At 31.6% G+C, this 24,868-nt stretch overlaps 1 protein-coding gene and 1 long non-coding RNA gene across 3 annotated transcripts in view; one reads left to right on the top strand and one right to left on the bottom strand.

Annotated features, from left to right (window-relative positions):
- Positions 1-24,868, top strand: part of LOC148309402 (serum response factor homolog) — a 209,195-nt gene that overhangs the window by 83,943 nt on the left and 100,384 nt on the right. The window lies entirely within an intron of this gene.
- LOC148309403 (uncharacterized) overlaps positions 1-24,868 on the bottom strand; it is a 52,383-nt gene that overhangs the window by 22,129 nt on the left and 5,386 nt on the right. The gene's annotated exons all lie outside the window — the stretch shown is intronic.

Here is a 24,868-nt window from a genome sequence, read left to right as displayed (position 1 = left end):
GAGCCGCTTAGGCTCACAGAAATAGCATGAAATTGAAATATTTGTGTTAATAATAAAAACACAAATATTAATAAAATAATAATAATAAAACCCTTATCCGCATCCCAATGGTGCATAGGGCACTGCGTTATATAAACGCAGTGTTATCTTGATGGTTTACACATGAAGGAAAGGTGATCAGCCCTCCGCTTCAGGTACCAGTCCAGGGTAATATTGAATAAATATGACAGTGAAAAAATCACTTATATTTATTTTACCCCCCTTATAAATACGAACGGTAGCCGAGCGTGCTGACCATTACACTACGGAGGCGGACAACAAAATTAAAAACACAAATATTACTCTTTAAAAAAATATATCTCAGCTTGATTTTTAGACAAATTCATCATAATAAGTCCGATAGTTTTTTACGTCCGCCTGTTAGCGCGTCTGCCGGCGATATAACAGGTCTCGGGCTCGCAGCCCCACGTACTAGGAAGCGGGACGCGGCACGTCTCGACACTCGCGCGCGATAAGATCGCCGGTTCGATTCCTGAATTTACAATTTTGAAAATGAGAATCTCTCGCCGGAGGAAACTGTCACACTGGACGGGAGCATTAAGTCGTTTTGAGCATTCCGACCGGGTTTTATTTATATATTCTAATATAACCGGAAAATGATTGGACGTATTTTCGTATTTTATGTATTTGTTTGGCGCTGCATTACATTTGAAACGAGTTTTGTAGGATTAAAACCGAAAATATATCTTTTAATACCTATTTCTAAAATGAGCCGAAAAATGAGCTTAGGCTCACAGAAAAACACAAATATTTATATTATTATTTTTTTTTTTGACATCTCATCAAAGATAAAGAAGAATATGGAAGTCTGGGCATTTACGGGGCTGACAACCGTCATCGGCTGGTTTAAGTGATCACTTTACACACGTGTAACACTCACCAATTCTACCCATTATTGACAACCACACTACTCAAATTCTTGGAAGTTCTATATATATGAACCAATTTAGAAACCTTGTTCTTGAATCACTAGAACTTCACTAGAGACATCTATTGGTGAGATGTAAAGAAGCTTTTTACTAAGCAGAAACTCTTATAATCCAGGATTCGGACCTCACATACTAATCAAAGCCGATGACGGTCGTCAGCCCCGTAAATGCCCAGACTTCCATATTCTTCTTCATCTTTGATGAGATGTCGAAAAAATAATATGAAAATAACTCCTGTAATTGGAGATAATCCAGATTTTGTGAACAAGTATTTGGACACACTCAAAATGTGGTAAACAAATATTTGTAGTTAAAAAAATAAATTATATATAATATGTAGACAATTTGCTTATTTGGCCAGCAAAAAACTACGTTTTTATTTGTTTTTTTTTTTATATAAAATGTAGTTCCACTAAGACATGTCAACACATAATAAATTATTTCTAATATATTATTACATTAAAACCAATATTTTTAGCTTTTCCACTTTTTTTATTTGACCAGCGACCGGGTTTCGTCGTTACCGACATCATCAGACTGGTGATGTCGGTAACGACGAAACCCGGTCGCTGGTCAAATAAAAAAAGTGGAAAAGCTAAAAATATTGGTTTTAATCTAATAATATATTAAAAATGCAATTCCATCACGAAGTGTCAGTGGATAATATAAATCTATTATAAATTATTTCAATAAAATTATAAAAAATACGAAATGTCAATACAATAAAAATTATAAATAAACACTTGGTTTAGAACTACAGATGTTCTCAACAGGTATAAAAACACAGTTTTTTGTTGTTGTATTTTCACATCTGTGGTTCTCGAAACTAGTCGCTTTAACATTTATAAACTCAAAAAACTTTTTTCAAAAGTCTTCTTCTTCCCACCCTTATCCGCATAGGATGCTGCATCATGTATAAAAGCAGTGTAATCTTGGTCGTTAACATATGAAGGAAAACTGCACTCCTGCGCCTCAGGGACCAATCCAGGATAATAAAAAACAAATATAATAAAAAAATAATAGAACCCTTATCCGCACCCCAATGGTGCATAGGGCACTGTTTCATGTAAACGCAGTGTTATCTTGATCGTTTACATATGAAGGAAAGGTGATCAGCCCTCCGTTTCAGGTACCAGTCCAGGGTAATATTGAATAAATATTACAGTGAAAAAATCACTAATATTTATTTGACCCCTCCTGGGAATCGAACCTGGGACCTCCAGAACGGTAGCCGAGCGTGCTGACCATTACACTATGGAGGCGGATGGGTGTAAAATCACACATATTTATTTTCATCCCCATCCTAAACTTGTTATTTTATTATATAAGGAGAGTGTTTTATTACCATGCCACAAAGTTATCAATGCTTTTAATTTACAAAATATGTTATTTTAATTTTATTATATTGGTGTTTTATTTTTATATTCCAAGAGGGTATTCAGGAGTAAAAGACTCCACTGCTTCCAAACGAACCCCAACCCGACTAATAATGATAAAATGCGTTCTTAGTGTAACACATTAGTGGTGAAAAATTATCGCTCGGTAATAGGGCGAGTGCGCGTTAAGTCGGCCCGTGAATGGCCTCTTTAAATTCCGTGTTGTATTTTAATTGCGGAATTCGTTTTTCACTATATATCACCCTATAACGCCTTTAATTAATACCTGTATTTGGTATCCGTATTTCAAATATATGGTGCGTAAACTGGAATGTATTTTTTAATTGATTCACCAACAGATTGTACTTATATGTTTATAAAAAAAAGTCATTAAAAAAGTCAAAAAAATTAAAGCTCTATACATTCAAATCTTGAAAAAATATACAAAAAAAACTATTATATCTTTTATTATATAACATTAAACCACGAGTGTAAGTCCCTCTCCAAGCACAAGAGCACAGTCTCTTTTATGGAGAGGCAGAGCGAATCGAAATATAAAAGTTCTCCATATCGCTCACTCCTTTCAAGAACGTCTTTAAAGTTTAACGTTTTTAAAGTTTAAAAATATAATACAATTTATTAAAAATAAATATCAAGCCGCTTATTTAACTTTTTACTTTTTACTGCTCCATTTGAAAAATAACTAGTTTATTTTTAAAAAATAATTAAACAATACCTTTTCTTCAAAATGCAAAAACAACACTTTCTGCCCTGTAGCGGGTAAATATTAAGTTTAAAATATGCCTCTTTTGCTGGGATACAGTACATTTTCTGGGCATTACGAAAACATGCACAACTGAAAGTTGACGGTTTTCGATTAATGACGTTCTTGAAAGGAGTCAGCGATATGTATAAATGATTCAAATGTATTATGTTATAAATAAAAATGTAAATATATTAAATGAATAAAAAAAGAATAAAAAAAAGTCATTTCTGTTGTTTGTTTTTAATATTTTTACGTATTTTTGCTTAAGATACAAAATGACAAACTCCAAAATGACAATCTTTCAAACATAGGTTATAGAATTATTTATTTATTGATTTGGCGTTTAATTTTTAGAACTCCATTTTAATTTATGTATTGATTGTTACAACATTTTGAGTGTGTCTAAATACTTAGACACACTCAAAATTATGGAAATAAATTATCTGGTCAAATTATAAGCTTAAATAATAAAAATGAAAATGGTATTTTCTGACGTTTCTCATGTGTGTGATTATAATCCAGGATTCGGACCTCACATACTAATATAAGAGTTTCTGCTTAGTAAAAAGCTTCTTTACATCTCACCAATAGATGTCTCTAGTGAAGTTCTAGTGATTCAAGAACAAGGTTTCTTAATTGGTTCATATATATAGAAATTCCAAGAATTTGATTAGTGTGGTTGTCAATAATGGGTAGAATTGGTGAATGTTACACGTGTGTAAAGTGATCACTCAAACCAGCTTATGACGGTCGTCAGCCCCGTAAATGCCCAGACTTCCATATTCTTCTTCATCTTTGATGAGATGTCAAAAAATAATATCAAACACAGATTTTTTGAAACACAGAAAATAAATATAAGTAATACGTACATCCATGCCCCATTAACATTATTACCTAAGTACCTAGAATTGTATAGCTATTTAAGGACCGTCAGTCCTTTTAATCTTTACATTCGTTTGAAAATGCCATAACTAGGCGAAACAATTAATAATTTAATAATAAAATTGGATAACTTATATAGCGCCATTTTCGTAAAAAAATACCTCAAGGGCGCTTCACGGTGAATGAATTGGGGAAAAATTGTCACAATATTAATTTTTATGTGTTTTTAAACAATAAAATAAATATAATTTATATTTGAAGCACTAACTTTGTGATTTTCCATTTTATAATTAAAATGTAACTTTGTTTTAAAATCAGTGGTTAGGTTTCGAAGCTAACCGGTAGACATTATAATTAAGTTATAATAACATATTTATACTGATTTTAAAACAAAGTTACATTTTGATTATAAAATAAAATACAACTTAGACTTTAAAAACCTGTGTTTGATTTAACAATTAATACATAAAATCGTAATAGTTATGTAAAAAAAATATTTTGAATAACATAACATAATATTCCAATTGTATACAAATCTGTATTCACAATTCAGGGTTAGTCTCCATTCTTTTACAACTTTTTCTAAATTTGAGCTGCGTTTTACGTAAAATACTGCAGGAAAATAATAAAAAATGTGCCTTCCATTCCTTCCTTGTGTCCATCTCCATTTTCAATAGTGTCATACAACGATTTCGAGATTGTCAATCATGGAATGTTACACGTGCATAGGGTGATCACTAGAACCAGCCTATAAGATAAGTCGTAAGCTAAAGATCGTAAGCCCTGTAAATGCCCAGACTTCCATATTCTTTTTTAAATTAATGTTTTACTTAGTAAATACCACTATTTCTTAAAATCTACTGTGACACGTGTTTCGATGCATTACGCATCATTTTCAAACACCGTATGTGAAGCTGATTCTAAATTTTAGAGTTGGGTCCTTGGGACGTTGAAGGTTGAAGAGGGGGTAGGAGCTGTTTCTTATTTTTATTTCTTACCAGTGGGAACATAGATTTTAAGAATAGTGGTATTTACTAAGTAAAACATTAATTAAAAATGGATAGAGTTTACCACAAAGTGGCTGCCGAATCAATTAATGAAATTCCATATTCTTCTTCATCTATTTTGAGATTTTTGAGATTTAAGAGTATTTGGACACACTCAAAATGTTGTAAGTAAAAATACATGTCTGAAAATAGCTCAGATCCGACTTGTTCCTTTTCTGCCTTCCCGGGCTCGGCTGTCAATGGGTTAAGCAAAGAGTCACTGCGCGTCGGACGTATAAAGTCTCCTTAACCCTCTCCGGCCGTGACGTAACAAAAACCCTTTGAATTCCCGGCAACGCGCCCGTCGCTAACGATTGCGCATTTTTTGCCCGTGTCCGCGCATACTTAGGGTAATGCACACGACCCCGGGAATGCGCAGACGCATGCGCACCGGAGCCGTACGCAGCCTCCGTAATAGCCTCGCGCAACTGTCCACTTTTTTGCTGTTTTTTTGCGAATTTATTTTTATCATCGTTTTCTGGAGTGTTTCGCCTTTCGGTAGCCATCTTTCGGCGGGGATTTAGTGGATGTATTTATTTATTTGCTTAGCATATGCACGGTCAGTTGGATTTTACAATGAAAACTGTCGGTAAAATGAATTAAGCTTTTTTAATTTAAATATTACTGTCGGTAAAATGAATTAAGCTTTTTTTAATTTAAATATTACTTGGTAAAAAAAATATTATCATAATTACTTGGTAAATAATAAATAGTGGTTCTATTTCTAATCTATTGTGACACATGTTTCGATGCATTCCGTATCATTTTCAAAATCATGTTTGATAGAAAATATTTTAATCGAAACGCGTGTCACAATAGATTTGAAGGAATACGGCTGTCCAAATTTAAAACACAGTAAGGGACATTTTTTTTGTAATACGTTTTTTTGTATTTTTGGACTAATTAGAATCTACTTCATCCAAAAATGCAAAAAAAACGTACTACAAAAAAATGTTCCTTACTGTGTTTTGAGTTTGGACAGCCAAATAGTGATATCAAGCACGTGAAATTAAATTAAATTGAGTAAAAATAATATATTTACTCAATTTAATTTTTTAATTGCTTCAAAAGAAATTTCAAAAATTATTTTTAACTTCAGTTAAAGCATTGGTTATTTTTTTTACGAATGTTCAAACTTTGGTTTTTTATTTTTAACTTTCGTAATTTATTTTTAGCGTCAATTTAAACTTTGATTATTTATTTTTGACGTCAATATAAACGTTGGTTTTTTATTTTTTGACGGCCGTTAAAACTTTGGTAAGAATTAAGAAACGTTAACGACCTGTGCTGATTTTGTTTTCGTATGTTTTTTACGCTCTACTTCAAATTTAAAGTGACCGTCACATTCGGTTACAGGCGCCATGAAGTCCGATATCAGGCGACTGCCTGCTTTATTTTTTGTCTGTTTTCTGAACAACCATACACTTTTTTCATTAAATTGAACATTTCAGTAAACGGTTTGCCGAGTTTGAAACAATACTTTATATTTGCTCTTTGTCCCGGATTCATTTATTCGCTAATACTTAAAGCTCACTTTGACCCTTTGAACGCGTTAGCCAAAAAATAAAAGTTGATTTGAAAAATGTAAATTTTCCATAAAAATAAAGTATTGTATAAAAATGCCTTTTATTTCCTTTTATTTGTGTACTTTAGCCCATGGCTTGTAAAAGCCATAGACTATAGTGGATTTACGCGTCTAAAGGGTTAAGCGCAATTATTTTGCTTCTAATGTTGCAAACATCATGAAATTTTGACATAACTTTAGTAAAAGATGGTGTTAATAGATGGCGCCACATAAAATTGGTAATTCAAAAAAGTTCCCAAAATATTGGTTTTGACCAAATCCTTTTCGGTTTTTTTGGGTTTCTGCACTCAATAGTTATTTAATAATTTAAGAGTAAAATAAATATCCCTGCTAAAATTGTAAGCTTTTTCAAGTCAACCATAGACGCTGCCGAGAACTCACAAATGAAATGACGTGTCAAGTTTAAATAATTTATATAATTCATTGTCAATCATGGGTCAACCATTCTTGTGAATGTTACACATGTTTAAAATGATCACTTAAACCAGCCTAAGACGGGTCGTAAGCCACGTCATAGAGGCTTACGACTTACCCAGACTTTCACATTCTATTTCTTGAATGTTTTTTGCAGATACTTTGTGGCTTATTTTATAAACTTTGTAAAATTAAACAACTTTCTTTTAACCACTTTTTTATTGGTACACTTTATCCAACCGAAGCACAAGAACCTTGTCATAATCAGGGTTTATGTACTAAATTCTTAAGGATTTAGTATTTAAAGTAGTATTAAAAAGTGGTCAAAACAAAGTTGTTTAATTTTACAAAATTTCAAATTCTAATTTATCTTAATATGTCAAAAAAATAAAATAGTTCTGTTTTGTATGAAACAAACCTTGTGTTTATGTAATGTACTCGTATATATATTTTATAATATATATATATATATATATATATATATATATATATATATATATATATATATATATATATATATATATATATATATATATATATATATATATATATATATACATATATATATATACATATATATATATATATATATATATATATATATATATATATATATATATATATATATATATATATATATATATATATATATATATATATATATATACAAAATTTCAAATTCTAATTTATCTTAATATGTCAAAAAAATAAAATAGTTCTGTTTTGTATGAAACAAACCTTGTGTTTATGTAATGTACTCGTATATATATTTTATAATATATATATATATATATATATATATATATATATATATATATATATATATATATATATATATATATATATATATATATATATATATATATATATATATATATATATATATATATATATATATATATATATATATATATATATATATATATATATATATATATATATATATATATATATATATATATATATATATATATATATATATATATATATATATATATATATATATATATATATATATATAAATATAGACACACACTTATACATGTACACCGTTGATCAGGTGCGTCGATTTGTTAGATCTGTATAGCAAGATACTCCAATTAATGATTGACAGGCAAGTGTTCTCCAGAGACTACTGTAGTATTAGTTGAAGTTAGTTAGAACGTGGTAGCTATTATAAAGGTATTTAATATTTTCATGTATAACTGGTTTCCATTAGCGTTAGGGGATCGGCTAAGACCCACCCCTGTATTCATAGTAAAACCCCTAATTATTTATTTTGGGAAATCCCTGACCGAATTTTGGCATATAATATATCCATTAATTATGTGGACAGTTATAGATATGAATGACTTGTTCATTTCTAAAAAATTATGCATGGTAATAAAATACAAATATGTAAATAGACTGTACGCGGTGTTTGATTGTGATGCGGATTGTATGGAAACACGTGTCATAATACATTTTAAGATATAGTGGAATTTGCCGAGTAAAATTTTGATTGAATTGGATAAATATTACCACAAAGTGACTGCCGCATAAATTAATGAAATTTCTTGAATGTTTTTCGCAGAAACTTTGTGGCACATTTTGCAAAAAAGTGGCTAAAACAAAGTAGCTTAATTTTATAAAGTTTAAATTAATGCAAAATAAGTTCAGCCATTTTGTAATTTTATTTGTATATTTGTATCATTGCTTGTATTCTGACCGTCATAGGCTGGTTTGAGTGATCACTTTTACACACGTGTAACATTCGCCAATTCTACCCATGATTGACAACCAAACTGTTGAAATATTTGGAACTTAACTAACTAACTAACTAACCATCACGCCGCTTCCCCGCAGGGGTAGGCAGAGAGAATAGAGCTCCACACCACTCTGTCCTTGCAAACATTCTTCGCCTCTTCCACGTTCATGCATCTCCTCATACATACCCGCCGATTGTTACGACTCCTAACCTGACCACTTTCAAGTATTTGGCATACCTGATCGTGCCATGTTTTTCTCGGTCTTCCTCTGCTTCTTTTCCCACTAACATTCGCCTCATAAATTTGTTTTACCGTTCTTTCCTCACTCATTCGTTCTACATGTCCAAACCATCTCAACACACCTATTTGGAACTTCCACATATATTATTCAATTTCGAAACATATTGCTTGAATAACTAGAATTTCACTTGAGACATCTATTAGTGAGATATAAAAAGCTTTTTACTGACCAGAAAATCTTTTAATTTGTATGTGAGTTCCGAATCCTGGATTACAATCACATACATGAGAAATGCTAGAAAATATCCTTTTCATTTTATTATTTTAGCTTATAATTTGACCAGTTAATTCATTTACAATAATAATCCAGATTTGCAAACAAGTACATATTTGGATTGGACATTACACTCAAAATGTTGTAAGTTTCATGTCTATCATTTGTACGATACTGGGCTATCCAAACTCAAAACACAGTAAGGGACTTTTTTTTGGACTAAGTAGATTCTACTTAGTCAAAAAATGCAAAAAATGTCCCTTACTGTGTTTTAAGTTTGGACAGCCGTACTGCTTGTGCATTTTTTGATTTATTATTTTTGATTTATATTTTTTTTCCTGCATTTTTAATTGCTTTATTCTGAGTTGGCTCGGTGAAGACAGGACCCGTCGGTGGGGGAGCGCGAGTATCTATGAATACGGCGTCGAGTCCCCGCTCGGGCAGTGCTTTTGATCTCCCAATGTGTCAAGTGTAGCGACCCCCCTATTAATCTGTCCATTAGCCATAGCCCCGTAGTGATTGATATAATACGAAACTGATTTATCATAGAAGATGCATGCATTCCTGCGACCTGCTATTACAAACGTGATTAACGCATCGTCCGATAGCCTGTTATTATCTTGCTAGACTTTCTCGGCTGCGGGTAGGTATAGAAATTATTACAACATGCACACCAAGTCCTACCAAAATTCATTTTTAAATCGAGCCTGCGATTTGTGCAATGTAATGCTTAATGAAATAGACATCAATAATGTTTATTTTAATACGTTTAAGAGAAATATTTTTTAAGTCTATTTGACTAGTTGATAAAGAAAATTTATATTATTTGATAAAAACATTTCATGTAAGTTTATTATATAGTTATAGTTTTATATATGACAGTTTATTCTTATTTTTAGATTACTTAAGTGAAAACCTTTTCGGAAAGTTATTTTTTTAAATTTTATTCAATTATGTTATTTTTTTTAAATATTCTGTTTGGTTTTCCAATATAAAAAAATTAAAAATTAAAAAAAAAACATCAAAAAAATTCTTACTGTATAATTATGCAAACCCATTTTTGTCTTACCGTTCTTCCTTACTCTCATCTTATCTTACAGCATCTATAAAGTTATTCAGTCTTGACTTTTAAATTTTGAAATCTGAATCTAGGTAAAATTGAATAGGTCTGGGAATTTAAAGACCTAAAAATGCGTAAAAATCGTATTTTAAGAAGTTCTACGTTCGGTTTTGTATATGCGAAGGGTTTATATTTGTTGGCCCATGGGATCAATCGATTTTTTTTCGATTATATGCAATCAAAATTTGTTCTTTAAACGAATGTGCGGCACAACGATGTATGATAGATGTTCGATTGGTGACATAAGAAACGAATGCAAGGCTGAGATAAGCACTATCGATAAAATTAAGAAAGATGTATTGAGACGGTTTAGGCATGTGAATAGAATAAATTGTGCTGACCATTAAACTACGGAGGCGGACATTATTATTATCTTATATAAAACAATAACTTTGTATAACATATAGTTTTTATATCATCAATGTGTAAAAACTATATACATAGTTCTTATTTCATTGTATAAAATGAAGTTACACCAAGAAATGTCAGAACAAAACAAATATAATAATTAATAAAACCCTTATCCGCACCCCAATGGTGCATAGGGCACTGCTTCATATAAATGCAGTGTTATCTTGATCGTGTTACACATGAAGGAAAGGTGATCAGCCCTCCGCTTCAGGTACCAGTCCAGGGTAATATTGAATAAATATTACAGTGAAAAAATCACTTATATTTATACGAAACAAAACAAAAATGTAATTATTATTATTATGTTTTTTTTTTAAGCCCGTATTGGAAAGCCGAGTGGCGTCGCGGCGACCCTTCTCGTCTAATAGGCCAGAAAATACGCCAATTTAAAAAGGCCGTAATTGATTTATGCCTGAGAATATCGACCGTCGTCCGCGTTACCGTAGGCACCATATTCCCTCGCCACGTTCGGGGACCGGGAAGGCCTCACTTATCTATTAATAAGGCGATTAATCAAATCTTATAGGTCGCCGACCTATCGGATAAAGTGCTAACTATCGACGAATATTATATAACACTTGGTACCTACTTAGATTGTTTTTTTTTTCTATGAATATCGAACTGATTTTTTTAAATTCCCTCTTTTCACGATTTGAAATAACGCGGTTTAATAAAAACCTTAACTAGCACAGTATATAATGATTTCTACTTACTACTACTAACATCATTAATACCACAAAAATCAGTAGTCTAAATAATCGGAAGATATGAATTTTCCGCCTCTATAGTGTAAAAAAAAAAAAAATCCGCCTCCGTAGTTTAATGGTCAGCACGCTCGGCTACCGTTCTGGAAGTCCCGGGTTCGATTCCCAGGGGGGGGTAAAATAAATATAAGTGATTTTTTCACTGTACTATTTATTCAATATTACCCTCGACTGGTACCTGAAGCGAAGGGCTGATCACCTTTCCTTCATGTGTAAACGATCAAGATAACACTGCGTTAATATGACACAGTGCCCTATGCACCATTGGGGTGCGGATAAGGGTTTTATTTTTTTTATATTATATAGTGTAATGGTCAGCACGCTCGGCTACCATTCTGGAGGTCCCGGGTTCCATTCCCAGGGGAGGGGATCAAATGAATATAAATGATTTTTTCACTCTTATATTTATTCAATGTTACCCTGGACTGGTACCTGAAGCGGAGGGCTGATCACCTTTTCTTCACGTGTTAACGATCAAATAACACTGCGCTTATATGATGCAGTGCTCTATGGACCATTGGGGTGCGGATAAGGGGTTTGATGACTACTAAAATCACGTTGTTTTTCTGCAGGGGTAGGCAGAGAGGGTGGAACGCCAGACTTTTCTGTCCTGACCGTACTAACTGGTTCCACCCCAAGCAATAATCCCATACTGTAGAATGTAATGTTCTGGATTTTCTTATAATTGAAAACACTCTAAATCTACATTGTATATTTAACCCGGAGTCATTGTGGTGCGAAATCGTTACACGTATTTTGAGGTGGGTCAATATGACCCGTGTATGTAATATGCGACATTTTCATGGTTTATTGAATATATTCGTAATCTTTGTCACTAAAATGCATATTTACACTCTGGTCTTAAGAATAAAAGAAGAAGTAAAAATATTGTTGCCTCCAGCTATTATTGAAACCTATCCCACTGTATGCCCAGATCTGATACAGAAGCATTTTCCAGATTTCCTGACAGATTTGCTCTTGCAAAGCAATTTTTTTTAAAACTAAGTTGCGAAATTTATTGAAAATGTGAAACAACATAAAATTGCCTCCAACTATTGAGAAGAATAGCATCTTCACGCGCGTATGTAAGAAAATATTTGCATTTTTAAACGCACTGGGTCATTTTGACCCAACGTTAATGACGCCGGGTTAAAACAAAACGCCGATCGCGAAACGGTTTTCGACGCCTGTTTTTTTTCTACACCCTTTTTCACACGCTCATTTTCCAACACCACATGTTTAGTGTGTCCCTTATGGTCGCGTCACGCCCTTCCCGATTGGTCCTCCGGCGAGGTAGGTGGTATGTGCGCGTGCGAGCGCCCAAATGCCAAACGAGCCCTCGGAAATTATTTGAATTGGCTTGAATTTACAACATTTTCGTGTCATGTGTTGCGCGTCGGGCGGAAGCGGTTTGCTTGGCGCGCATCTATGGTACAGGGGTTGTCAACAATTTAAAACTTTGTGTTTTTTATCTGCCGACGTGTGAAATAGTTGGCGCGTTTGCCCACTGTGCTTTTGATAGTCATATGTTGAGGTCCTCACCAAAAGTTACATTTCCAATATTGCACAAAAAACCCTTGAAATGCAAATCTCCCAAATCAAATAAAGCTTAGCGTGCGTCGAAGAGGTACTAGGCAAAAATCTATATTCGCAGTATTTTTACATAATGCAAACTATGCCATATTCTCTCCGATTCCGCAGCTTCACATGTTAGCCAATGCTTTTGAATGTATAGATTTATTTAATAAATTGTTATCCACCTTGAAGTATTTACTTTGTCAGCATCTCTTCTCCATGTTATAATGGATAAATTTTAAACGTTGTGTTTCACTCTCTCTCGCTGCTCGCTGATAGTGTGTGAAGGAGACGTGTATTTACCAGTGCTTATTTGTTATTCTATTATTATTTTATGTTTAAGACTTTTTGTTTCTCTATTAGTGTATTCATTAGTGTATTTTTATATTAGATACTGTATATATGTATTATGTTAAAGGCATTAGCCGTTCAATAAATAAATAAATCTGTTCTGTTTACTGTATTCTATCGAAATCTTAATGAAAGTTGCTAAAAAACGTGACCAATCCTGTGTTAAACCAATGTGAAATCATTAAATCGCACCAAATCGTAACAATTTTACAAGTTAGAATTCCTGATTACTTAAAATGATTTTTAATGGAAATATAACGTTTTGTTGAGGACATCCACATTTGTTGGTTTTTATTGGTTGGGGTGTTATAACCAATACATTTTACAATTACAAATAAATGGAGATGGACACGTACAATTCCATCCCTGAAGATGACAAGGTTCTCGTCGAAACCGGTTGGAGAAAAGTACCAAAAATAAATATGGTCCAAAACAAACTGTTATTTTATTTATTATTTCGGCATTCACTTTGTGGCAAGACATGATGAAATTTTAAATGAAAACACTTGTTTTTTTTACCACTTAAGTTATATTTATTTTAACGACTAGTTTCGGAAGCTAGAGATGCTTCCATCTTCGGGTCTGAATATAAACTTATATAGTTTATATTCAGACCCAACAATAGAAGCATCTGTAGCTTCCGAAACTAGTGGTTAAAATAAATATAACTCAAGTGGTAAAAAACGAGTGTTTTCATTTACAGTTTCAACAAAGGTCTAGGTTTATTTTAAAATATTAAATAAATAAATTCTAAAATAAAAAAAAAACTTAAGAGGTTGAGGCGAGTCAGATAATTGATAAAGTTCTTCAATTATCTTCATCGCTGCGCTATGTTAACCGTAAAATATGCTAAAATGTGCATGTGCAATGGTGACCTTTTCAAAAAACAGATTTCAACTATAACGTCATAGAATTTATGATTACCACGTCCATGGGTTTCTCGTGAAATCACCCTTTATTACCGTATCGCATTGCGTCACTCAGAATTTAAAACAGATATTGATTTATGGTTGTTTTGACGATTAACTTAACCGGTAGTTAAAAATAGATACGACTGACGTTAAACTTTAATATAAAATCGATTTTATGGACGCCGGGATTCATATGACTTTAATAACTGATACATCACTGCGAGTTGCTACTGTGCAACTTTCTAATATATATAGTATATATATATATATATATATATATATATATATATATATATATATATATATATATATATATATATATATATATATATATTTATATATATATACATATATATATATATATATATATATATATATATATATATATATATATATATATATGTATATATATATATAAATATATATATATATATATATATATATATATATATATATATATATATATATATATATATATATATATATATATATATATATATATATATATATATATATATATATATATATATATATATATATATATATATATATATATATATATATATATATATATATATATATATATATATATATATATATATATAAATGTAATATTATTTGTGGGATAAAGACTATCGAAAGCTTGTGTAACCCAAGGTTGACGGATACAGCAGAAGAGGTCTGAAGATTTTTGGGTTTTGATCAGCGTTGTGTATTTAAAAAAAATACATTTATTTTTATCTAAAACTTGTATTCTTCTTAAAAAATCTTCTATTCTTTACATCTCACCAATAGATGTCTCTAGTGAAGAACAAGGTTCTAGTGATTCAAGAACAAGGTTTCTAAATTGGTTCATATAAATAGAACTTCCAAGAATTTGAGTAGTGTGGTTGTCAATAATGGGTAGAATTGGTGAATGTTACACGTGTGTAAAGTAATCACTTAAACCAGCCTATGACGGTCGTCAGCCCCGTAAATGCCCAGACTTCCATATTCTTCTTCATCTTTGATGAGATGTCAAAAAATTATTTGTAATCAAATATTTGGGAATTAAATTTCAATAAACTCCCTAAAGAAATTAAATAAATTAAAGATATAAAAATTCTTAAGAAAAAAAATAATGCCCATTACATATAAATCTTGAAAAAAAAAATATAAAAAAGACTATTATACCATTAATTATATAAAACATTAAATCTTGAGTGTAAGTCCCTCTCCAAGCACAAGAGTCCAGTTTTTTTTTGGGGAGGCACAGCGAATCTAAAACTATGAGTTTGCCATATCGCTCACTCCTTTCAAGAACGTCATAAATCAAAATACTTGATTTTTCAGGAGAACGATTTTAAAGTTTAAAAATATAACACAATGTATTCAAAATAAATATCAAGACACTTATTGAACTTTTTACTGTGCAACAGATCTTTTTAGGTAAAACCTGAAGGTTTTTTTTTCCATTTGAAAAATATTTAATTTATTTATAAAAATAATCAAACAATACATTTTCTTCAAAATGCAAAAACAACACTTTCTGCCCTGTAGCGGGTAAATATTAAGTTAAAAATATGCCGCTTTTGCTGGGATATAGTACATTTTCTGGGCATTCCGAAAACATGCACAACTGAAAATTGACGATTTTTGATTTATGACGTTCTTGAAAGGAGTGAGCGATATGTATCAATGTTCAGAAATTGTATTTGTATTTAAAAATGTAACTCTATTAAATAAAATAAAAATTAAATAAAAAAAGGTTCTTCTACAGTCTTCTTTTTCTATGTTGAGATATCAATATAAATAACTCCTAAGTGGACAAACCCAGATGACTAAATACAGATTTAGACACACTCAAAATATTATACTCCTAATTGGTGATAATCCAGATTTGTGAACAAGTATTAGGACACACTCAAAATGTTGTAATGTTCGAATCGCATATAGGATTTTTTTTGAGGAGTCAAATGATAATATAAAAATGGCTCCCAATTGGAGATAATCCAGATTTGTGAACCTAGTGTTTGGACACACTCAAAATGTTGTAACGTTCGAGTCGCGGCTAGGAATTTTCGTATCGAAATGTAATTTGAAAATAGTAATTATTATAAAACGCGACATCAATCTCCCGCAAAGTGACGGCACGCCATTATTTTCCAACTAAACGGTGTGCTATTAATACTAATCTGAATAAATCATTACTGGATGGCGATATTCTTTGATGTTGATTGATACTTGCGCATGCGCAGCAGTTGCCCCGTCAAATTGTTAGGATTAATTTATTTCGGATTTTGAGTGATTTATGTACTCGGTCACTTTTTTCTTGACGCGCCTCAAAATATGTTATTACGCACGAATGCTGTTCCCCATGGGTCGGGGGCCGGCAACGTGTGGCTGGCGAGCCACATGTGGCTCTTCGAGCAATTGCCGTGGATTCTGTCAAATTATAAATGACATGTTTTAAAGCAATTTTAAAAAAAAAATTATTTGCGCAAAAGAAATTAGAACTTTTAAATATGTAAAAAGTGGATGGATATTATTTTAAAAATTTAAACTAACTAACTATCACGCCGCTACCCCGCAGGGTAAAGCAGAGAGAATAGAACGCCATACTACCCTGTCACCTCTTCCACATTCATGCATCTCGTCATAAATATGTACTTTAGTTTTATTGTCATCTTTACCAAATTAATTAAACATGCATTATAAAATACATAAATCGTTGATCTTTAAATATTTTTCGAGTAACAGATAAACTAAAAAAAAACTGTTTATTTAAATAGAAAAAGGCGTTACCAAAATCTTTTTGCGCCGATTTATACATTTTATTTTTATTTTTATTTATTTAATAAAGTTTCATTTTTATTATACAATTTGATACAATTTCTATATATTTATACATATGGTAAACTTATAATTTTAGTTTCGCTGTGCCTCTCCAAAAAAGAGTTGAGCTCTTGTGCTCGAAGAGGGACTTACACTCAAGGTTTATTGTTTCATTTGATTAATGGTATAAAAGTCTTTTCTCTTTTTTCATATACTTTTTTAAAGATTTACATGTAATGGGCATATTTTTTTTCTTAAGACACATACTCATATGACGGATGTATGAAACTGCGCAAAAAATATCTCTGATTAAAAATCTGTTACTAAAAAATAACTCTAGGCTGCTTTAAACATTAAAAACATTTTATTATATAATTGTGAATTGAATACTGGCTCCTCAAAATTTTCCAAATCGTTTAGGTACTCACGTTAGGCACTTTTTTCATTTTTATTTTATTTTACTTTACATAGATACATTTTTTAACGTGTTAAGCCGAAATACTGAAGTGTTAAAACAATATATTTTTTTTAATTACTAGATTTTATACATTACATACAATAGATACAATAACAATTTACAGTAGAAAGGCTTTACAATAAAATAATTAGGCCTGGACTTTAATTAATTCTCTTTCCACCTTGTTCCTACTATGGTTTCTAGTTGAATACCAATTTAATTTATCAGAAGGGAAGCAAGATGAAAGCGGATTACTTTTAACACAAATTTATTCAGTTCTATAAAATTACAATCAAGAAATACTTAAGAATAATCGCGTGATTCTAATTAGAGAACAGTTGAAATACGTGTCAATCGGAGGACGGGCGGTGACGAAATGTGACGAGCTAGTTTCCGCTCGTTGCGGGCTCCGTAGGGTGTTCGTTATTTCAATCGATTTGAGTTGCCATAGTAGATGTGTGGGTTGCCACACTACCAACGAGAAGCAACCATCGACGGACACCGTTCTTAAAAACATTCTGGTCCAAGAGGTTGCCGACTCCTGCCGTAGGTGATCATTACATACTGAGCATTCGAGTAAAAGTAGCCGGAACGTAATATAACGAAAAATATTGAGAAACTGATAATATAAAATGACCCCCTCACATCCTATCATTACCCGATAAATTGTTTATAATTAATTCGTTGATCCGAGTGGGGTATGTCTATCTGCCTTGTACAGGGTGGCGCAAAATAAATCACGCTATCGGAGGATATTATATTTTTTGCAAATGGCGTCATACGGCAATCATATTTGACGTTTGTGCACAAGATAGCTGCAGTATTGAAACAAATTCAGAGTGGTGCAAAATTAATTATCCTTTTTTGTTTCAGAGTAACTTTTTTACTAAATAATAAAAAAATAAAATCTTTATTTGGACTTTTATTTTTGTATTTTATTTTTATTTTAACTGCATGTACAGAAAATAAATAAGTTTATGTATTAATTTTAAATCAAACACAGATTTTTTGAGTCTACTAAGTTGTATTTACTTAACAAAAATACATAAAAAATTATATTGTGACAATTGTTTCGCCTTGTTAGGGAATTATCAAACATTCGTTCGATAATGCCCTAACAAGGCGAAACAATTGTCACAATATAATTTTTTATGTGTTTTTGTTAATAAAATACAACTTAGTAGACTCAAAAAATCTATGTTTGATTTAAAATTAATACATAAATTAAAATGGAGTTCTACAAATTAAACGCCAAATCAATAAATAATAAATAAGTTCTTTGGCGGGCTTATTACTAAAAAGCAATATCTTCCAGCCAACCAAAAAAAAACAACATTTTTTTTGTTAAGTGGAAAAGATGATATCCGTCAAGTGGCCGCCGCCAGTGTTGATTAATATTTTTACCCTGTTTATCAATTTGTTTGTATACTGCAGCTGTCTAGTTCACAAATGTCAAATGTGATTGACGTACGACTTCATTTGCAAAAAATATAATATTTTCCGAAAGTGTGATTATTTTTGTGCCACCCTGTATATGACACGTTTAATTACCGCGCGTAACGTGTTATTGATAATTGATATGTCTGAGATCTGAAATGGAAAAACGTAACAATCACCGGCAATCTAGTCTTCGTTTAGTTTGCAATAAGTAAAAATAACTTGAAATGAGATCCAAGAAGGTGACCATTATTTTTAGGATGTAAAAAACTCCTCTGTCCGCCTCCGTAGTGTAATGGTCAGCACGCACGGCTACCGTTCTGGAGGTCCCGGGTTCGATTCCCAAGGGGGGTAAAATAAATATAAGTGATTTTTTCACTTTAATATTTATTCAATATTACCATGGACTGGTACCTGAAGCGGAGGGCTGATCACCTTTCCTTCATGTGTAAACGATCAAGATAACACTGCGTTTATATGACACAGTGCCCTATGCACCATTGGGGTGCGGATAAGGGTTTATTATTATTTTTTTTAAAAACTCCTTGCGCGTCTGTTTAACATTTTGTAAAGATTAAAACTAACTTTTTTCAATTTTAATTTATTCAATAAAAAAATAATATATACATAACAAACAATATTCAAGGCGTATATATTAAAAGTAAGCAAGAAGACTTAAAGGTGTAGAAGAATCCCGCTTCGGAAAACTCCTTCGGACACATGGAACAGATCAATATCCAATGTGATATTGTTCAACATAGCGGTAGCTTTTAAACTAACACGTCGTTTCTCCCGCAGGGGAAGACATAGAGAATACAACGCCAAACCGATCTGTCTTTGGAAACCATTTCCCCCTCTTATGGTACATTCATGCATCTCCTCATACATAGCCGCCGATTATTCCGACTCCTAACCTGACCACGATTAAGCATTATAAATACTCGATCCCTCATTTTATCGTATTTTTTAAAACTTTGTAGAACCTCTACAAAAAAAACCTCTACAATTTATCACAATCTTGGTAAAATCCCTAAAACTGTTTACATTATCACAATCTTGGTAAAATCCCTAAAACTGTTTACATTGCAAAAACCCTTTGTGTTCTATCATTACCTCGTACAACTCTCTAAATTGTATCATTACAATGGAAAAACACTGTATAGTCTATCATTATTACATTGCAAAACTGCTCATTACACCGTATTTATTACTTTGTAAAAAAACCTACATTTAACCTTAAAAAATTAATAAAACTGTTTACCTTACAAAAAACCCTCTATATCCTAACATAACTTAGTAAACTTCTCTCAATTGTATCATTGCAATAGAAAAACTCTCTACACCTAATCATGATAACATCGCGAAACCTCTTATTTAATCTTATTTTTTTCTTTGCAAAAATTGTATCTTTACAATAGAAAAATTCTCTACACCTTATCAAGGTTACATTGCGAAACCTCTCATTTAATCGCAATTTTTTTGCCTTATAACAATTGTCTCATTACAATGGAATAACCCTGTATAATTTATCCTTATAACCTCTTATAAACCTCTCATTTAATAAATTTTTTTTTACTTTGTTAATATTGTATCATTACAATAGAAAAATTATCTACATCTTATCGTGATAACATCGCGAAACCATTGATAATAATTGTATCATCACAATAGAAAAACTGTATAAACTTTATCGTGAGTACATCGCGAAATCTCTCATTTTATCGTATTTTTTTGCTTTGTGAAAATTGTATCATCACAATGAAAAATTCTCTACACCTTGTAATAATAACGTCACAAAACCTCTCATTTTACAAAAAATGTAATAATTGTACCATAACAATGGAAAAACTTTTTTATAGTATTTTTTTTTACTTTGTAAAAAAACCTCTACATCACTAAAACTGTTGGTTTTCCTTTGCAAACCCGCTCTTTATCCTATGATCACCTCGTAAAACTCTCTACACCCTATCATGATGACATCACAAAACCTCTCATTTTATCGTAAATTTGAACTTTTGCTGTTAAAAAAACATGATTTATTTGATAAACCGACCTTGCTTGCGTTGTTTCTTAGACGTTTATAGACGGCATACAAAACAAGACGTCGGAAATTTTCAATAACTGCCTACATTTTTTTCTTAATTTGACAATATGTATTTTTTTGTTTACTTTTACAAGTTCATTAAAATCGCACATTAATCTTTATTTCTCCATTTCATGAGCGTGTATCGGATATGAGTGGGAATCGCCTTGGATTTATAGTCATTTTGGAAATTGAGTGTTAAGTGCGCATGCGTGGGTATCTAAGTAGGTACATACTTGGACACTATTACATTGCGTACACACACATACGTGATACACAGATTGTGGCAAAACTCATGGTGCTATTGAAATTTTGCTTTTATTTTTAGTACAGATACAAAGGAATCTAACAAAAGAAAAATTAGTACATAGAACATAATGTACAACATTTTGAGTGTATCCAAATGCTTCACAAATCTGAATTATCTCCAATGAATTTCATCTCACCAATAGATTCTCTACTGAAGTTCTAGTGATTCTAGAACAAAGTTTCAAAATTGATAAATATAAATATATAGAAATTCCAAGAATTCGAGTAGTGTTGTTATCAATAATGGGTAGAATTGGTAAATGTTACACGTGTGTAAAGTGATCATTTCAACCAGCCTATGACGGTCGTCAGCCCCGTAAATGCCCAGACTTCCATATTCTTCTTCATCTTTTATGAGATGTCAAAAAATAATAGAACATAATTATTAGAATATTTTAAAAGCCGCTTTCCCGCGGCTAACCCTTTGGGGTTGAACCGAATTATAATGTCGACCGGTTTCGAAGCAATCAGCTTCTTCATCAAGACTAATCAATACTGTCAATAAGAGACTATTTACTTTATTGTGGAAAATTTAATGATATCGAAAAGCAAATCCTAGGGATGGGAATATTGATAAAAATAAAGAAAGCAGAGTATTTTGTTGTCTACAAGTTTATGCACACCGTGTGCGCGTGGGTGTGTGTGTGTGTTGCGTGTACCGGTAGTACGTAGGTATTTTTGACTTTAATATTAATATGTACCTTAACGGTTACATAAACATGTCACCCACTCTTACAAAGTGTGTGAGATATAGGAAATAACCTACTTGAATAACCTGGCACGAGAAAACTGCGTTTTTAGAAGGTTATATTTAAAAAAAGTGTTAAGCTCTCTATTTTTTTAGAACTTATTTAATTTTTTTAGATCTTTATTAAATTCACATTTATTAAAGTTTCGTTATGAAAATATTAATAATAAAAAAGAAATATTAATAATAAAGTTCATATATATAGAACTTCCAAGAATTTGAGTAGTGTGGTTGTCAATATTGGGTAGAATTGGTGAATGTTACACGTGTGTAAAGTGATCACTTAAACCAGCCTATGACGGTCGTAAGCCCCGTAAATGCCCAGACTTCCATATTCTTCTTCATCTTTGATGAAATGTCAAAAAATAATATGAAAATAACTCCTGTAATTGGAGATAATCCAGATTTTGTGAACAAGTATTTGGACACACTCAAAATGTTGTAAATAAATTATCTGGTCAAATTATAAGCTTAATAATAAAAATGAAAATGGTATTTTCTGGCGTTTCTCATGTGTGTGATTATAATCCGGGATTCGGATCTCACATACTAATGTAAGAGTTTCTGCTTAATAAAAAAGCTTCTTCACATCTCACCAATAGATGTCTCTAGTGAAGTTCTAGTGATTCAAGAACAAAGTTTCTAAATTGGTTCATATATATAGAACTTCCAAGAATTTGAGTAGTGTGGTTGTCAATATTGGGTAGAATTGGTGAATGTTACACGTGTGTAAAGTGATCACTTAAACCAGCCTATGACGGTCGTAAGCCCCGTAAATGCCCAGACTTCCATATTCTTCTTCATCTTTGATGAAATGTCAAAAAATAATATGAAAATAACTCCTGTAATTGGAGATAATCCAGATTTTGTGAACAAGTATTTGGACACACTCAAAATATTGTAAATAAATTATCTGGTCAAATTATAAGCTTAATAATAAAAATGAAAATGGTATTTTCTGGCGTTTCTCATGTGTGTGATTATAATCCGGGATTCGGATCTCACATACTAATATAAGAGTTTCTGCTTAATAAAAAAGCTTCTTCACATCTCACCAATAGATGTCTCTAGTGAAGTTCTAGTGATTCAAGAACAAAGTTTCTAAATTGGTTCATATATATAGAACTTCCAAGAATTTGAGTAGTGTGGTTGTCAATATTGGGTAGAATTGGTGAATGTTACACGTGTGTAAAGTGATCACTTAAACCAGCCTATGACGGTCGTAAGCCCCGTAAATGCCCAGACTTCCATATTCTTCTTCATCTTTGATGAAATGTCAAAAAATAATATGAAAATAACTCCTGTAATTGGAGATAATCCAGATTTTGTGAACAAGTATTTGGACACACTCAAAATGTTGTAAATAAATTATCTGGTCAAATTATAAGCTTAATAATAAAAATGAAAATGGTATTTTCTGGCGTTTCTCATGTGTGTGATTATAATCCGGGATTCGGATCTCACATACTAATATAAGAGTTTCTGCTTAATAAAAAAGCTTCTTCACATCTCACCAATAGATGTCTCTAGTGAAGTTCTAGTGATTCAAGAACAAAGTTTCTAAATTGGTTCATATATATAGAACTTCCAAGAATTTGAGTAGTGTGGTTGTCAATATTGGGTAGAATTGGTGAATGTTACACGTGTGTAAAGTGATCACTTAAACCAGCCTATGACGGTCGTAAGCCCCGTAAATGCCCAGACTTCCATATTCTTCTTCATCTTTGATGAAATGTCAAAAAATAAATAAAAAAGAATGTTTATTAATTGTACACATACGTAATTATATGTATTGTGAATGAGAACACTTGTTTTTTATCACTTGAGTTATGTATATATATATATATATTTTTAAATAAATATAATTCAAGAGGTAAAAACAAATGTTCTCATTTATAAATTCATCATATCTTACCGCAAAGTGAATGCCGAAACAATAAAATATTAGATGTATTTTTGAATCCGCGGAATTTAACGTTTTATACTAATTTGTTAAAATTCAAACATTTAATGTTTATTTTTTACAAAAAAACTTTAATTTCATATTATTTCTGTGAGCCTAAGCGGCACACAACTATAAATAAGTATCAAATTGTGGTAGAGTGGGTTCGAATCGAGAAACTCTGATTCAAGAGTCCGCGACACTAACCACGGGACCACAACCTGACACTTAAAATAATTTAATTTCACAAATGTTTCTACACTTTCCATACTTATACGTATGAATATACAAATCTTGTCCGCTTCTGTAGCGTCGTGGTAAGTGATAAATATAAGTGATTTTTTCTCTCCAATTTATTTAACTCTGGACTGGTACAAGAAACACTGGACTGATCACTTTGCCTTCGTGTAATTAATGTTTAATATAACAATGCATCGAAATAACCCAGTGCCCTATGCACCATTGGTTGCGGATATGGGTAAGAAGAAGAAGAGAAAAATTGATGAACTTGAAAAAAAAATTTTTGGAAATCTTTTATGATTTGACGGATCTTCGACTTAAAGGAACATCCCTCCTTATCTAAATTTATCGCTTACATATCGCTCACTCCTTTCAAGAACGTCATA

Source organism: Brachycentrus maculatus, unplaced genomic scaffold (assembly GCF_059751285.1).
Source record: "Brachycentrus maculatus isolate JH-2025_06_01 unplaced genomic scaffold, ASM5975128v1 h1tg000124l, whole genome shotgun sequence".
Classification (NCBI taxonomy): domain Eukaryota; kingdom Metazoa; phylum Arthropoda; class Insecta; order Trichoptera; family Brachycentridae; genus Brachycentrus; species Brachycentrus maculatus.
Note: the sequence above shows the minus strand (reverse complement) of the source record. Positions and strands in the feature narration are given on the sequence as shown.